This window comes from Sciurus carolinensis, unplaced genomic scaffold, assembly GCF_902686445.1.
Source record: "Sciurus carolinensis unplaced genomic scaffold, mSciCar1.2, whole genome shotgun sequence".
In the NCBI taxonomy this organism is placed as follows: domain Eukaryota; kingdom Metazoa; phylum Chordata; class Mammalia; order Rodentia; family Sciuridae; genus Sciurus; species Sciurus carolinensis.
Genome location: NW_025920136.1, coordinates 971,493 through 989,390, shown reverse-complemented (window position 1 = coordinate 989,390; position 17,898 = coordinate 971,493). Strand labels below are relative to the sequence as shown.

Genomic DNA, 17,898 nt, shown 5'->3' with positions numbered 1-17,898 from the left:
GGCCCACTCATCCTCGGCCCCCTCCCTCCTCTCCCAGGGCTCCAACCTCAAAGACATCTGCACCCAGCTCCTCCTGCAAGGGACTTTGTTGAAAATCTCTGCAGTCAACATCCAGGAGAGGGCCTTCTTCCTGTTCAACAACCTCCTGTTCTATTGCAAGTGGAAATCCAGGTGACTTGCTGGGGAGGCTGGTGCCTCGGTTGCCTCTGTGGGCCAGGAGGCAGGGCAGGGCTGACCCACTGCTTCCCCCCGGGGGTGTCTTGGGCTTGTTGCTTCCCTCTCTGGGCCTCCCTTTTCTTCCATGACTTGAGGTGTTTGTTCCAAATCCATATGTAGTGAGAGCCACATATGCTATTAGAAATTCTCCAGGAGCCAGATGTAAGAAACGTAGAAACAGGCAAAATGAATTTAAATAGTGTATTTTATTTAACCTAATGCAGCTACAATTGTTATATTTAGTTGAAACTCTGTGTATGTGTGTGTGTGTGTGTGTGTGTGTGTGTGTGTAACAATAGTCAGTTTGGAAACCTGGGCGCAGGTCTCCCTCGGCACCGCTAGTGTGTGTAGCCGCGTGGGGAGTGCTCAGTAGCTCCACATGGCTCGAATGAATGGCCTTTCAGGCAACATGTCTCTAGATGGTCATGAAGCTGGAGGTGAAACCAGCATTCTGTGATTCTAAGCTCAAAGGTCGAGGGTCCCAGGGGAGGGAAGCTATTTCCTGCTGAGCTTCAGGAGGGAAAGAATAGGGTCTTTATCACCTTTGCCCTGTCCCTGAAGCTCCCTGGTCTTCCTAGAGCCCAGGTGTGAGGGGACATGGCCGTGGTGTTTGTGAGTGGTGGTGTGAATGGTGTGTGGGTGTGGCTGGGTGACTGGAAGTCTGGGAGGTGGCTGCAGGGAGGCGACGGGAGAGGTGGAGGGGGCCTGCAGAGGTGCCTCTAGACTTGGGGGCTGGCAACCTGGCATGTGGCTGCTAGGTGAGTGGGTGGGTAGTTGGCAGCTATGGATGGAGGTCTGGAGGTCAGAGGACAGATGGCTGTGTGACAGTGTGCTGACGGACCGGTGGGTGGTTGCTGGTGGTGTGTGAGGCAGCTGGACTCTGGAAAGGTAGGGTAGGTTGGTGGGTGGGACATGGACCATGAATAGAGAGAGGATGGGTGGGAGGGACAGGGGCGCAAATGGGCTGCTGAGTCACTGTGGGGTTGGTGGATGGAGATTTCTGCCTTTCTGTGCTCTTCTTTTTGGTGCCATGGATTGAACCCAGGGCACTATACTGCTGAGCTGCATGCCCACCCTTTTTATTTTTTATGTTGAGACAGAATCTCACTAAGTGGCCAAAGCTAGACTCAGATTTGCAGTCCTCCTGCCTCAGCCTCCTGAGCCGCTGGGGTCCCAGGTGGCCCTGCAGATGTCCTGTCTTTCTGTTTCCTGCTCAGCATAGGTGGTTGTCTCAGTGACCAGTGCAGGCTTTCAAGATTCTCTTCCCTCTACTTTGTCTTTGAGGTGGAAGTGACTTTCCAGGGACTTTCTTCCTTGGCTCACAGAGGCTGGGGTACAGGCTAGTGCAGACCCTAATCCCCTTCATCCCTGCCTCTGGCTTGTCCTGTGTTGCTGGCTTGGTCACTTACTGTCTGTTTCTTCTGGCACCTAAGGCTGTGGTGAGAGACCTGGCTGTGGGCGTGCTTCCCACTGTCCCTGGGGGCCTTCCTGAGCCTCAGTTTTCTCTTCTGTGGAGGGGGCATCAGCTGGTTTAGAGCTGGGTCCTTCCTCATCCAGGGAGTTTCTAGCCCCTGGCTTTGCCTCTTGCTGTCTTCTTACTCATCTGTAAAGCAGGGTGCATGATCAGATGTGCCCCATGGGTCACTGTGAAGATGACCATGCCCAGCCTGGTGCATGGTAAGTGCACAGGGCTTGGACTGTCACTGTCACCATCGACCCCTGCAGCCTCTATGGGGTCTTATTCAGTGGCCCTGTGAGTGCAGTCCTTATGGAGGAGGCGCTGAGCCATGACCCCAGGCGCTCGCCCTTTCCTTGGTGCTCTGGGGCCAGGAGGCCTCGCTCGGTCTCTTCACTCCATGGTCTCCCAGGGACTGCCCCAGGTCTGCCTGCCTCATTTGCTCTGTTCTTCCTGCCCGCTTCTTAGGGCCTTTCTCTTGCTCCTTAGGGTCTTTCTCTTACCGTCTCTAGTACTCCCGTCCCCCCTCTGCCCTGCCAGCTCCCTCCTCCCTCCCTGACACCTCCTGCTTTCTTCAGGTCAACAAGTCTTCCCTTCTCCAAGCAAGGCTGTCCTTCTCCAGCCCTTCCTGCCACCCCCGCTGGTCTGTCGGAAGCAGATACTTTTCCCAGAACATTGGGGTTTAGGACTGTCCCTTTGGGTCTCTGGGACCTCGTCCCATCTTGTGACTGAACTCAGCCTCTGGCCTCCCTGGTGTGGCCCATCCTCCTCTTACTATGAGTGTGGCTGCTGGTTGCAGTGTCTTCCGTGTGAGCCCAGGCGCTCCCTGGGCTGCCTGGAGCTCCTTTCAGGCCAGGCCCTGCCTTGGTCCTGAGGGGAGCAGGACTGGTTGGAGGGACAGTGCACACCTGTCTGCTGAGAGCCTGGCAGCAGGCCATGTGCCTGCCTCTGGAATGAGAGCCAGAGCTGAGTCTGGAGGCCTAGGGACTGGGTCATGGTGAGTGGAGTCCCAGCCCCACTGGAGTGGCCACTGAAGCAGCCAGTGCCTGCTGACTTTGGTCCCTGCTTGGGGTTGCAGGGAACGCCCTGTCTGGGATGTGGGTCGGGGAGGTCTCTGACACAGTGCTCTGATCTCATCCAGAAGCAGAGCTCCTTGGGTGTCATAAATGAACAGGAGCACTTTTAAAGTCCACCCTGTAGCTCAGCACGGTGGCCCATGCCTGTAATCCCAGGGGTTCATGAAGCTGAAGCAGTAGGATCAAGAGTTTAAAGCCAGCCTTAGCTACAGGTAGTCACTGAGCAACTCAGTGAGACCCTGTCTCTAAAGAAAATACAAAATATGACTGGGGATGTGGCTCAGTGGTCAAGCACCCAGAGTTCAATCCCTGGTACCAAAACAAACAAACAAAAACAAAAACAAAAAAACCCAAGTTCACCCTGAAGTTGTGTAGGGGGAACTGAGGCCCAGAAGAACTGAGTAGCACTCACTCCAGCTGGGCCTTAGCACATCGTTGTCCAGAGCATGGAGGCTGTTACTGGCCAGTCGCCAACCTCAGCCACGCATGGCTACTGCTCATGTGTTTTTCCAACTGGTCCTCCTTTCTCAGGTTTGGTGAGCAGGATGTGCCTGGGGTGCAGGTGTGCCCAGATGGCGCCCGGCCTGTGCTGTGGGTGGCGGGAGTGTTAGTGACTGTCTTCTCGTGGGTGCACACACCATTCACACACCAAGTATGCAAGGAAGGCTCCTCTTTATCCAGCTCCTGCCCTGCCCCTTCCCTCCTCAGGCCTTGCCCAACCCCATAGAGGGACCTGAAGTAGGTGCTCTGGGGGAGAGGAAGGGTGTTCCCATGGCTGTGTGTGCACCCCCAAAAGTTGTCCCAGGGTGAGCTCTGAGCTCTTGGACTGGCAGGTCCCAGGCCTGCAGCTGGTGCGCTGAGGACGGAGGGGAGCCCGTGTATTTTCCTGAGAGCAGCTGGCTTGGGACCCAGCAGGAGCTCTTGTGTCTGAGTCTGAGTAGGAAAGAGCCCTAGCCAGGCTCTGGTCCCCCTGGCCAGCGCTGCCCTAACTCACCCCTCCTCACGGCAGTGTGAGTTTGCTTGTCTCCAGCCTTGTTTGATCAGGACTCAAGGATGGGCTTGTGTGTGAGTGTCAGTGGATGGGGAACATACCCAGAGAGACAGCGAAGGGAGTCCAGGGCTGGAGGAGACTCCTGTGGAACCCCAGGTTTGTGCCTGGCAAGGACTTCCTGTCTGCTACCCAAGCAGTGCCTACTTGTGCCTCACAGGGCAGAAGGGACAAGACGGCTATCCTACAAAGGGATGAGGCCTCATTTACATTGTCACTGATCTGTTCATGAGGGTGCTGCCCCCATCCTAAACACCACCCAAAGACCCCTTCTTAATACCATAGCATCAGGGTTCAGGGCTTGGGGCTCAGCGAATGAATTTGGAAGGACACCAGCAGATCGTAGCATTGATCAAACTGGTGAGCTGAATTCATCTGAGTGAATAAATGAGTGGTGGGTGGGTGAATCGATGGGTGGATGGGTAGATGGGTGGACTTGTGCGTAGATTTAAATGGACTGGCCTGTGGACAGATTGACTGGTATATGGAAGAGTGGGTAAACTGGGTTTGTGGGTGGAGGGATTGGTGGGTATATGGTGGGTGGGTTAGATGGGTGGGTGGATGGGTGGATGGGTAGGTGGGATAGATGGATGGACTGGTAGGTAGGTAGATTTAAATGGACTGGCATGTGGACAGATTGGTGGATGGAAGGGTGGGTAAGCTGGGTGGGTGGGTAAGATGGGCGGGTGGGGTAGGTGGTGGGTGGGTGGGTGGACCATGGCCCACTCTAAGCTTCTCTATCTGGTCTTATTTCAGAAAGTGCTTGTTAGGAACTCTGTGGGCCGCTTCCCCCTTGCTAGTCAGGAATGGGTTTCTGTTACTTCTCTTTGGCCTCCCTTGACACCTCCTAGTGGCTGGCTGGTGGCTCTGGGAGGCAAGCCAGGATCTGAGCCTGCCTTTCAGATGAGAGCACCGTGACTGGGAGAGAAGTGGATGGCTGACCGACTGTGCACCAGCCCACCATCCACACTGGCCTAGCCTGATGCTGCCCCTGTCCCTGGTGTCCCTCTGTTGCTTTCTCCCTCAGGGGATGCTGACTTACCAGTGTCTTTCAGGGTCACTGGGAGCAAGAAGACCACCAAGAGGACCAAATCCATCGATGGCTCCCTGTACATCTTCTGGGGCCAAATCAACACTGAGGTCATGGAGGTGGAGATTGATTGTGGGAAATGGCACAGGTAGGCCAGTCCTGCCCCTGCCATGCTCCCTGTGGCTCTTAAGTATTTGCCTTTCCTGCAGCACATGACCTACCTCCAGAAAGGTGTCTGGAGCGTGGGTACTGAAGGGAGCACCCAGGGCATATGGTCCCCAAGAGAGGGCAGCACCTCCCATCCTCCCCTGCATGTTGCCCACCTCCCCAGGAGGAACCGCTGTCTTAATTTTGTGATGGTCACTTCCTTGCTGTTATCCACCATTTATTCTTTACTGAACACTTTAATTAAAATTTCTGTGACTTTGAAACTCATGTGGGTGGTTATGTATATTTAAGTGGCTCTAGATGCACGTGGTTGGGCGTGGCTCCTACTCATGGATGTCCAGGGGGTCCTGCCACTGCCCACCCCGGCCCTGACTCTCGGCATGTGCTGCATTCCTTGGCTGGTGTCCACTGCAGGAGTGTGCCAGTTCACCTTGGGGGCCCTGCCATTGGCTTGGTAACCCTCATGCCTGAGCGGCCCAGGGAGAGGCTGGGAGACCCTCCTGGGCTCCATACAGGTGACTGTCTTCGTGCCCTCACAAGCTGTCTTGAAGCCCCACATCATTTAGGAGCTGGGAGGGGTCTGTGTAGGTCTTCCTTGCCCCCTAGAGAGCAACCAGGAAAGGGAACATTCCAAGGGTTGGATGTTCAGCTAAGGGCCATGCCCCTGCTGCTGACCCTGCCCCTCCACGCTAGCATGGAAGGACGGGTCCCCACCTGGGCCACCGGTGGGAGGGAGTATTGGGGTCCACATTATCCCTCTCCACTCCCATCCCTGCCAGCCGATTACCACAGCAATGGCTACATTGTGACCAATGACTGGAAGATCCACAATACGACCAAGAACAAGTTGTTTGTGTGCATGGCCAAGATGGTGGAGGAGAAGCACAAGTGGCTGGACACCATCATCTGCAAGTGGGAGCAGTGTGACAGTGAGTGCCAGGCCCTCCTGGTGGCCCCGCTCCTCTGGGCACCTGGGCTGTGCAGGGCTGTGCAAGGCGCTGCAGGCCAGGATTTTCCAGAAGTGCTCTCTGGGTGCCTTGATGCCGGGGCCAGCAGGAGGGCTTGCCGTGCCCCTGAATGCCTGCTTTCCCTGGACCCTGGTCCAGAACCCTGTGGGCACAGACACCCCTGGAAGGTTGCAGAAGGAAGCCTGGGGCTGACTCTGACAGGTGGGTGGGCTGGGTTTTGAACTGGGGGCACTGAGGGTTGGGGAAGGGGCCCTGTGTGTCTGGCGAGTGGCCTCAGCTTCCCAGGACCTAGTGCCCTCATCTGAGGAGGGCGTAGACGTTCCTGGGCAGGGCTTGCACTTGAGGACCTTGGGAATCTGACACCGGGTCCTGAAAACTGCCCACTGCCAGGTTTGCCGAGCAGGAAGGAGGGCCTTGGTCTCCTCCTGTCAATGCAGCATGGCTGTGTGTTAGATAGCTTACTCCTGTCCCATGCAGAACTCATCACCCAACTGTCTTCTGCCCCGACTGCTCTTCCCTCAGCCCCCAGGGAGCAGTCAATGGGTCCTCCACTGGCCCAGAGTGCAGTCTGACTTCAGGCCCATTCCTGACCCTGCATCCCTGTGCACCAGATTCAGCTGATGGGCAAGGAAAACCCTCAGGTCTCCCTTCCACATGGGCCAAGTCCAGGCTCCCCGCCCCCCAGCCAGATGTCCATCACCATCACCTCTCAGGAGTGTTGTGTCCAGGTTGGCCACCACTGAGGGTGCCTCTTCTGGAGGAGCAGACACTTGTGTCTTTGGGAGGTACTTCCAGATGTTAACTGTTGCATGGAAAAGTACAGAAGACCCAATTAACCACTGAACTTGGCCCCTTGGTAGGCAAGGTTGTGAGCCCGGAAACTGGTCAGGATGTGTGTGTGGTCAGGACTGGAGTGGGGTTCAGCCTCCTGGCCTGGCTGGTTGGGACCGATTGGTATCTTTGGGGTTAGAATCCAGAGCTGTGGTCAGCCTTGGGTGTATGTGAACCCAGGTCAGGTGTGGTCCAAGGGGCCCTTGTTGTTAAATTTGGGTGTTGTTTGAACCCTGACCTTGGACTGGGCACATAGGGTGGTGCGTGCTGTGGTCAGGAGCCCAGATCTAAGTTCACTTCCTGGATCAAATTCCTGGTTCACCATTTTGAGTTGGGCCATGTGGACTGAGAACCTGACTTCTCTGGGCCTCAGCTATGACAAGGGGATGACCACATTGTGTTACTGCAGGTTCTCTCAAGGGCCGCTTGGCATGTCATTGCAGTGTAAAGGCGTTGGCCATGTTGTCTAGATTGAATGGGTTCACATAAAAAATGTGGGCCGAGATGAAGGCCAGGGTCCCATGCATCTGTTTGGAGGAGGAGCCATCTTCTAGCCAGGCTGGAGTGAAGAGGGTGGCAGGCTCTCTGCTAACCTGTGCAGGTAGAGCTGTGCCCTTGGGTGGGCACGGCTCTGGAGCTGGGCTCGGGGTGAAGGCTGGATCCCGTTCCTGCAGGGCTCAACCTCTCTGGGCCTCCACCTTCCCATGTAGAGCAGTACTTTTGAGGAGTCCATGGCAGGTGTCTGGAGCCATGGATAACAGATGGGAAGTGCTCATAGCTGCACTGGGGTGGCTGTGGTGGGGCAAGTGGGGTGGTTTTCAGGAGCCATGGGCAGCTCCCTTCAGCCCGGTGGGTCTGGTGCCTTCTCCAGTGCCGATGGTGTCCCCATGCAGGCCTGAAGCTGGGCATGGAGCGAGATGCCTACGTCATGATCATGGAGAACGGGGAGAAGCTTCACCACCTGATGATGAGCAAGAAGGTGAACCTGATCAAGGACCAGTGCTGCAAGCTGAGCACTGTGCTGAAGTGCTTCCTGGGCAAGTGAGTGCCACCGGTGACTGATGCCCAGACCTCCAAAGCCCCTCCCAGTCCCTCCCAATCCTGCCCCTCCTGGGCAGAGCCACCAAAGGACCCCCGTCCTTGTGGAGCCACCCTTGGAGTTCAAGGGGGCTGGGGTCCTGGGCGAGATTTCAGCCACTGTGCCGTCTGTCACATCAGAGCCAGCAGGTGCACAGAGGGCTGGGTTGAAGCCAGAGCTTGCTGTGCTGGCGCCCTGGGGTGGGGAGGAGCTCTTAGAAGAGCAGCAGGTGGAAGGTGGCCGGGGCTCTTAGGATGGTGCTGGCTGGTGGCTGGGTATGAAGTCTGGACCTGGGAAGGAGAGATTGGAACCCCGTGGGTGGGAGGTCATTAGAGCAGCTACAGACAAAATGAACCCTGGCTGACTGCATGCAAAGGAGGACGGAGGAGGTGGAGGGAGCCCAGCAGCCAGGTGAAGAGGAGGTGGGACAGTGGGAGAAGGGCCAGCGTCCTTGTCCCTTGGGGCCTGAGCCTGGAGTGGGAGGAGCCCAGGGTTGTGCCTGGGGTCAGACAGTAGGGGACACACAGCAGGTGGCCTTGAGGGGTGGCAGGGCCTTGGGCTGGGCTGCCATTGCCCTCCAGGTTCAGTAGCTCTCCCTGTAGTCCCAGGAGTCCTGGGCCTGCTCAGGGCCGGAAGGCAGGGGGAGGGTCCTGGCTGATCTTTATCATCTGATCCCTAATCCTGGTTGAAAGGAGCCTCCTCTCCTGGCGGGGCTGCTTCCTGCCCTCTGGTCAGAGAACCTTTCTGCCTCTTGCTAAGCCCTTGCCCAGCCAGAGTGGGTAGCCTGTCTGATGAGAGCTTCAGGGGCATTTCCATTTCCTCAGGAAGGATTAGGGGGTAGCTTCCACTGCCCCTGTGAATGGGGGCCAGGATCCCAGGATGGTTGGCCCTGGGGACCAGGAGGCCAAGGAGGAGACCTAAGAAACACTCCATCCTGTGCAGCTCCCTCCTCACCTGTCGTGGCAGCTCCTGAGTCCTCTGGGAGCCCTGGTCCCCTTGGGTGGAAGGAATCGGAGGCCACAGAGAGGGTTTGTCCAGCCCTGTCTCTCTGCTGCACAGCGCTGACATTCTTTCAGTCTCAGAACACTGTGAGGTGGGTCACTGCTGCTGTCCCACTTTAAGGGTGAGGAGAAAGCACAGAGAGGGGAGGAGTCTGTACAGGGTTGCACAGCACATGGGCTGGGATTTGAACCCAGGCTGGTGACACAGGATGTTCTGCTTCATCTCACAGCTTTGCCATGTTATTCATTTTTATCCATGAATCCAGAGTGTCTGATTTATCTTTACAACTTTCAAATGTTAGGGTTTGAGCCTCTTAACCTCTCTGCATTTCAATAAATGATCAATTAAAGAGAGGATAAAATGTACCTCACAGGGTTGCTAGAGGAGAGAGATGACGCGTGTGATCTGTGCAACTACACGTAAGTGTGGTCTGTACATTAATCTGTTATCATGGAGGAGTCCAGAGGCAAGTGCCTTCCACCAACCTCAGCTTAGTCAGACAGTCAGACCCATCCATTGCTTCCTCCCTCGTGTTCACTGAGCCCCTACTCTGGGCCAGCAGGGAGGGGGACACAAGGAATCCCTGCCCTTAGGGAGATACCTGTCTAGAGAGGAACCAGATGGCAGATCAAAGGACAGAGGAGGTAAAGAGTGGGTTTCAGGAGTTGAAGACATGGGAACTGCAAGGCAGGGAGGTAGGGGGGCTGGTTCATCCAGGGCAGCATGGCCTCTGGGGGTGCTATTCCAATAAGGTCGAGTGACAGGCACTAGACCGGGGGACAGTGGCTGGAGCCCAGCTGGGAGTCCTGAGGGTGAATAAGCCTTGAACTGTGGAGAGATAGGGAGGAGGCTGTCACTGCTGCAGGAGGTGTCGAGGGACCGTGGGGTGGGAGGTGAGGCTACAGGAGCCGGGGAGCTGAATCAGCAGGGCCTGGGCCCGGGGCCTAATTTTATTCTAGGTGCCCCTGGAAGGCAGGGGATGAGGATGTGCCTTGTCACAGAGGCCAGAGGAGGGCGCTGGTGGGACTGCTAGAGCTCTGGGACCAGGTGGGACAAGGTGTGTCTGGCAGGGCGATCAGAGTGGGCTTCCTGGAAGGCGAGGGCCTTTGGTTCTGCGCTGCTGGTGGTTAGGTGCCCCGGGGAGTGAGTGTGAGGAGGAGGATCAGTGTCCAGCTGCCCTGGATGCCTCCAGCAGTGGAGCGACAGGTGGGTGTCAGCCCAGCCCCAGCACCTGGGCTCTTGGAGCCCCAGCCCTGTAGGTGGTGGGCAGGATGAAGGCCCACTGAGCCATGCAGGGACCGGCTGGTGGCCGTCTCCAGAAAGGCAGGACATGCCCATGAAGCCCTCGCCCAGCACCAGGGTCTGGTGTGGGCCAAGTGAGTATGTACTGGGGCCTTGCCCTGGCCTGTAGCTGCTTTGCTTTAATTTGGGCTACACATGCCCCCGTGACTCGGTTTGGCCCTCTCTGACCATCAGCCACAGAGCTACAGTGGGCAGGGTCATTGAATCCACCTTGTGCAGTAGCCGTCTTCTGTCCTGTGCAGCACCTGGCATGTATGAGGGGCAGAGGCTCTGTCCCCAAAGAGCCCCAGGACCTTTTTCCAGCAGGAGAGGGGCTGCTGCTCCCTGAGCTGCTTTCCCACATCCATGGTCCTGTTCTGGGTCTGTTTTATTCATTAAGTCATTTATTGAGCACCTGTGGTATGCCAGTGGATGGGGAGAAGTAACATGGAAGGAAGGTGATTGTCCCCTAGGCTTGCAGGAGGAAGGGGTGACAGACAGATTGGACAAATATACCAGGCTCTGATGGGAATGGGGTGATGTCCTCACTTCAGGTGTCTACTGAGCACCTACTGTGCTCAGTTGGCCTGATCTGATCTGCACCCCTCCCTGGTGACCCCGGGACATGAGATGGCAGGAGCACAGTGCCACAGGGGTCAGGGTGGGTTGCCTCACCAGGTCTGCTCTGGGCCCTCAGATCCTGCCCCAGGAGGAAGACTATGGTTTTGACATCGAGGAGAACAAGACCATGATGGTGAAATCAGTCCAGAGGGGCTTGCTGGCTGAGGTGAGGCCTCCTGGCTGCTGGCAGGTGCTGTGTGCAGGTGGGAGGGGGCAGCTTGGCAAGTCTGGGGACATTGGTCCTGCTTCTCTTTCGACCACCTGAGGAAACTGGACCCAGGACCCCTGCAGGTACTGGGGAGCAGGGGTGCGCCCCCCATTCAGTGCACTCCTGTGTGGCACACCGGCGCCCTCTGCTGACTCTGCGCAGAGGCTCCGGGAATGCTCACATTCTGAGCCAGATTTCCAAAGAGCTTCGTTGATAAAAAACCCAAATAGCGGGTGGCAGGAGCAGGAGGAGTTCCGTGCTGTGCCCTGGGCAGGGCTGGAGGAGCACTGGGTGGGAGGCAGGACTCAGCCCCAGGCACACAGCTTCTCCTGGGTGGGAGGTGGTGCTGCACCTGCCATGCCAGGAGCTCCCGTGAGAGGGGCAGTCACCAGGTGGCCACCCCATTGGATGCCAAGCGTGGCCCTGCTGGGCAGGCCATCCACTGCAGCTGCTGTTCAGAACCTGTGCTTTCAGTGCTTCCCACAGAGGAGCTGCCACGGCCTGCAGGGCTGCCCCTGTCATAATGAACACAGGGAGGGTCCTTCACTGTAGAAAGCATGGTTAATAACAACATACCCATCTGCCCTGTTGTCCCAAAGATGGCTGGCCTGCAGGAGTGCAGGAAGATCTACTCCATCAACAAGGACCTGGTGTTGCTGCGGCCCTTCTCTGTGGTGGAGTCCCTCCTAAACCAGTGCTTCTGCTCCTGCCACCCCAAGGCCAAAGAGTGAGTGTCCCCTGCCCCTGCTGGCATTGTGAGGAGGTGCTGTGCTGGGGTGCTGGTGGGGCAGGAGCCGGTGGCCCTGTGGGTGGCCCGTCCCTGCAGCCACCATGGGACGTGAGCTCTGGCTATGCCAAGGGGCCTTCAGGCCCTGGGCATGTGGCCCTGTTGGTGTGGACACAGTTCCTACCCTTTATGGATCTCCAGTCAAGTTGGGGGACAGGGCTGGGGACAAAAGTACACAGGTTGGGGCATGAGATACATCCCAAGCTGGGGCAGCTAGTGACCTGTGGACAGACAGAGCTGGGAATGGACTGGGCTGTGCAGATAGGATGGACACAGAGAGGCAGACAGGAACTGGAGCTCCTTTCTGGTATTCTGGGGGAGGAAGTTCCAGGCAGAGGTGCCTAGGCCTGCAGTGGGGCAGTCCCTGGCATGTTTAAGGACCAGCAAGGAAGCTGAGAGGTGCAACCAAGTGACAGGATGAGGAAACCAGCTGGGCAGTGGGGCCAGCTGTGGGGCCCTGAGCCCTCTGGAGAGCAATTGGAGGTTCTGGGGTCCAGCAGCTGCAGTTGGTGCAGGTCGGGGTTCAGGGCGAGTCCTCTATTTTCTAATTGCGAACCTGGTGTCCAAGTTTCCCTTTTACTCTAGGCCAGTGTTCCCCTGTGGGAGCATGGGCGTTTTGAATGTGGTTATTTCAGTCGAAGGGGAGCTGGTTCAGGAGGTCAATTCCCTGTGTGGTTGGCTGTGCCAGTGGCAGAGGGCACCAGGCACAACCTTCTCTTCAAAGTTCCAAAGCACCTGGGGCTGGGGCACAGGCTTACGGGATGGCTTCATTGGGCAGGTGGGAATGGGAGGGACGAAGCCAGGACTGGGACACAGCCTGGGCAGGGGGCATCCTGGACAGAGGACGCCCACTGCCCACCCTGGCAGGTACAGCCCTCTCTGCCTTGGTGGGGAGCGGGTCTCAGTGTGGCTGTGACCCGGCTCTCCAGCCCCTCACTGGTGGCCCCACTGGTTGTTTCTCTGGGGACAGCACCGAGCTAAGCTGGACCACTTCTTACTCTGCCTCTTCCATAGTGAGTCAGCACCTGCTGGTGGGGTGCTGGTCTGGCCACTGGGGGCTCCTAGGATGGGGAGTGGTGCGGGCGGCCTGTAGAATTTTGGGGCTCTTGGCCTCAGGACTTGCGGTGTGGACTCTGGTTAACTGCATTTCTCCTCCTGTGGGAGTGGCAAGCCTGGGCCGAGTTTCCCAGAAGCCTCAGAGGCAGGGCCCCCAGGTGGCCCTGGGTTGTGGGAAGCGTGCTGCTTTCCTTATGCCTTACCTGTCCCTGGTACCTGCTGCAGGACCATCAAAGTCCCTGACTGCCCTGAGGCCCTGTGCTTCCAGATCCGGGGAGCTGCCCTGCCCTGTGTCTATACCTTGGGGAGAGGTGAGTCAGAACCCCACTGACCAGCAGCGGCCCTGGGGACAGGCTGTCAGCATCATAAGAGTTCTGAGTGGCCCGGCTCACTGGTCTGGCTCAGCTTCCTAGTGAGCCATGGCATTTGTGTCCTTCCTGAAGCAGAGATTGTGACACTGATCACACCTGGGCAGAGTGAGCCCAGAGAGATGCAGGGAGCAGAGAGGATGGCTCAGCAGAGAGTGCATGTCCCTCCATGAAGAAGCTGATGCCCTTCAGGCTCCATATTCCCAGGCAGGAATTTGGCCTGCTCCTGCCAGACTGGGCTTGTTGAGAGGAGATAGGAACGTGAATCTTTGTCCCACAGAGGCATGCTGCAGGCCCGGGCCACCAGCTCCAGGCCTCTTCCCCCTGCACTGCCTTCTCCTGTGGTCTCAGGGGCTCTCTGCCTTGGAGAGGAAACTGAGCAGGTCCGCAGTGCTGGGCCAGCATTGTACACACAGGCCCCTTCTAAAGTTTCAACATTGTCATTTTTGAGGTCAGAGTTATGCTTCTAGAATCTGTTCACTAAGAAAGTACAAATTGTGACAGAAGGCTCCTGAAAAGTCGATGACGTTTTGAAGGTGTCATTTACCTTTAATGCAGCGGTTCTTGACTGGTGGTGACTTGCCTCCTCCACATGACATCTGGCAGGACTGGGGAGGATTGCCATTAGATCTGGGGCAGACCAGAATGCTGCTGGCATCCCATAGTGCCCCAGGTGGCCCTCCAGCCCCAATGGCGCTAGTGCAGGTGGAGGCTGCTGCGATAGTGCGAGTGGGTGTTAGTCAGCTTCGCACCTGCTGTGACGAAACACTCAGAGCCATCGACTCATAGGAGTAAAGGTTGGCTGGGCACTGCGCATGCCTTTGATCTCAGACCCTCAGGAGGCTGAGACGGGAGGATCACAAAGGTAAGGCCAGCTCGGCAGCTTGGTGAGACCCTGTCTCAAAATAGAAAGGGCTGACGGTGTGGCCACCTCTTTGTGTTTCCTCCCCCTCTGAGAAAGCACCCAGCTGGGTTCAGGCCTTAGGGGGACAGTCCAAGTCCTAACCTGGCAGTGGGTGGACCAGCCAAGCATAGCAAGTCCGCTGGTGTTTCCTGAGCCCTTGCCGAGAGCCACTCGCTGCTGAACCTTTTCCCGTGCCAACTCCCCGGATCCCTCAGGAACCCCATGAGTGGTTGTGTGGATGTCCCGTCTGGGAGACAAGTACCTGGAGCCCAGGACATTGAGTAGTGCTGATGAAGGATGGTGGAGAGCAGGGTGTGACTCAGCACCGAAGAAGCCAGGCTGCCCTTGTCACCTTGCCCGCCTAGGCAGAGACTGCATGTCACCTCAACCCCAAGACCCCAGGGGGCAGGGGGTGGCGCTTAGGAACCATGGGAGGGCAGACATGCTCCTGGCGACTGGCAACACTGGCTGGAGTCCCAGCTTCTGAACCTCGGGGTCTGCTGTGCCTCCCTGAACCCCTGCTTCCTTTGCCACACAGGGCTGACCCTGGTCCAGGACCAAAAGGTCATGCAGGACCTTGAAGGAGACAAAGCTCTAGTGACTTGAGCCTGGGTGCAGAGCCGGATGCCCCTGCCATGTGACCTTGGCTAGCTGTCCCCTCTCTGAGCCGCTTCTTCTGCAGAATGGGGTGCCAGCTCCCTTGCTGCCAATGAGGGGCCCGTCAGCTCCAGGGAGGGAGGTACTCTGGGTGTTTGGGAAGTTGGGGTGGGTGCAGTTCACCTGGCAGCCTGCCTTACCTGCCACACCTGTTCACTCCTGTCCCCAGGCTTCGAGGCTGTGGCTGCAGGACTGTGCTGGCCAGTGCATCCTGAAGGTCACCGGCAGTAGCATGGCCATCAAGGGTGCCCTGGGGGATCCTGGAGCACTTTCAGGCATTTCAGAGTTGCGGCCAATAAGCACTGGTGAGTGGCCTGCGACTGGGCGAGGGGAGCCCTGCTGGGAGCGGCAGGGCAGTGACTGACCCCCAGATTCAAGGGCAGCCCTGGGGGCCCTGTCCACTGGGCACAGGAGGAGGCTGGCCCCAGCCCCGCAACCTGGTATCCAGAACCCAGGTGGCAGGACTGGACCTCCCTCCTCACCCCTGGGCATGGTGGCAGAGAGGTGGTGACCTTGTGTCACCTGTGTGTACTTGTTGGGGCTGGGCTGTGGGAGGGCAGCTTCTCCATTGACCATCCCCTGGATCTCTGGTTGTTCCTGGGGCACCTGTTGTGCTCAAGGCTGTCACTTAGCCCTGGGGACATTGGAGGCCTGGCATTTTCCAAAGGCTCCCCTCCCCGGGCTGATGCATGGGCAGTCACTGTCCATGCTGGAGGCCCTGGGCGACTCAGGTGGCATCTGGGAGATGCTTCAAGGCAGTGTCCCTGGCAGGCCTGAGGACAGCTGGTCCCCAGGCAGCTGGTCCCCATCCCCCCTCCCTGGACATCCTCTAACAGTGGCTCACCCCAGGGCCTCTTCCACTGGATCTACCACACCCACAGGGATGCCCAGGAGACACAAGCCAGCCAGGAGACCCCCGGCGAGGACCCCCATTGTGAGGGTGCCCCAGAGGAAGACCAGACTGACTTGGGTAGCAGGGAGGTGGGGGTGACAGGGAGGGACTGGGGTGTGTCCTCTGTGCCTGGGCCTCCACAGCTGCATTTCTGTACCCATTCCCTGGGCCTCCCCAGACCCACAGAACCCAAGGCTCAGGGTGACACCATCGTACGCTCTGACTGGGAGTCTCCAGGCTTAGCCCAGGTGGCTGAGGGCTGCGTGCTTTCTGGGCTCAGGGGTCTTTGTCCTCACCTGCCTGGGCTCCTCGAAGCCCCTGCACCCCTTTGCATTGCAGCTCCACTGCCGTGAAGTCCCCGTGTCATGACCTGAGGCCCCTGTGGCCCCCTGGGGACCTGTGGGAGGTCAGGTCCTCCTGGTGCAGGCTCCTCTACTCCTCTCGGGGCCACTTGCTCTGCGCTGTGTTAACGGGATTTGGGGAGGCTTCGGTGCCTCTGCAGCTACCTCAGCCTGAGCCCAGGTTGTCCACCTGTCCACTTGGCCTCCCCACCGGATGCTTATAGGAGCCTCCCTTTAGGACCTGCCCCTCCATCCTTTCAGATTCTCGGCCCCACCCAGAGTCCTCTTGGATGCCTTTCTTTCTCCTGCCCTCCCACTTCAATCCCAGCAACACCCTTGTCCACCCACTTCCTTCTGCCCCCAGCATCTGACCATTTCCCTGCACTGCCATGGCTTTTAACCAAAATGGTTGCAGTAGTCTGCTCACACCGCCTCCTAGGGGTCCCCCAAACAGGAGAGCAGATCTCCAGATGATACCTTCTTGCTCAGGGTAGAGAACAAAGTCCCCACCTTGGCCAGCTCCAGCCTGGCTCTCCAACCTCCCCTCCCAGCACTCTCCTGCTTGCCCTCTGCTCCATTCACTCCAACTGAATATGTCCCTGCCCCAGGGCCTTTGCGCTTGCTGTTCTCACTGCCTGGAACACTCCACAGTTCCACTTGACTTCCCAAACCACATATCTCAAAAACCTGGGAAGAGCCCAAGAGAACAGGGGCCTGAGTCTGCCTGATCTTTGGCCCTGTTAAGACCACATTCAATTCCAGTTCTCCTACTACCCTGTGTGACTTTAGGGAACTCACTGTGTTGGGCTTCCTTCTCTATATAGGGAATGGTTAAAACTAGGTCACAACTCACATGCCAGCTCAGTTGATTGTGGCATAAGTACCTAGTACCTGAGAAGTCTTCTGTGGCTACAATGTCCAGATCTGGGAGCAAAGACTACCAAAATTGATTTGTGCTTCTGCACTGAATTGGCTGTAGGTGTGGATCATGGCCTCAGACCAGCAGGAATGGTGCTGAGATTGATTAGTGATGTCTGTGATGGGAATGGAACATTGATATCATAGCACACTTAACATATACTTATCCTCCGAGGCCTGGATTATATCCAGAGTCCTGCTTTCTCACTGGATCTAGGGTTATGAACTTTGCAAACTGGTGATGGGGCATGGGCCTTTGTGTCACTGTTCCCCAAAGCCACCTCTGTCCATTCCCTGGTCCACATGTTACTTTCCTGCCCTAGAGTTCAAACAGAAAGAAGAGTGTATGGTCTGTGACTGGAGTTTGATCCAGATCAGCATCCAGGAGGACCCCTGGCACCTCCCCAGCTCCATCAAGACCCTGGTAGATAACATCCAGAGAGATGTGGAAGGTCAGCAGGCAGGGAGGGTCATGGTGGGGGTTGTGGCCTTTGCCTGGGACTTGAATGCAGCGAGGTCCTGCCGGGGTCCATCTCCTTGTGGCTTCCTCTACATGCTCAGGGAAGGGCAAGAAGAGTATTTTCACTTTCTCAGCTGAGTGACCTGCTCGGGCAGGTCTGGACTGTGTGCCCTTTGCCAGGGTGTTGCTGATGCTGGTCACTGGTCATGCTGAGCCTTTCTCGTGAGTTGAGGCTGCAGAGGCTGAACTGTTCTTCAGAGCTTCCAAACAGGGCTTGGTTCCATCCTTTTGTTTATCCTTGAGATCACAGCTGGCAGGTGGGGCCACCAACAAATCTGATGCTGCAGCATCAGAACAGGGAGCACCGGTGCCCACTCAGGTTTCCCCAGGAGTTGGGTTTCTCCTGGCTGCTTGAGGTGGCAGAGGCCAGCTGTCCTGCGCTCATGTGGGGCAGGAGATGAGTGGCAGCTACCCTCTTGGGAGCTTTCCAGTTCCCACAGCCTGGTGTCTGTTCCACACCTCTGATATCACT

General features: G+C 57.3%; 1 pseudogene; it reads left to right on the top strand.

Moving 5' to 3' along the window:
- The window catches only part of LOC124974175 (phosphatidylinositol 3,4,5-trisphosphate-dependent Rac exchanger 1 protein-like), an 88,396-nt pseudogene that overhangs the window by 258 nt on the left and 70,240 nt on the right, over positions 1 to 17,898 (top strand).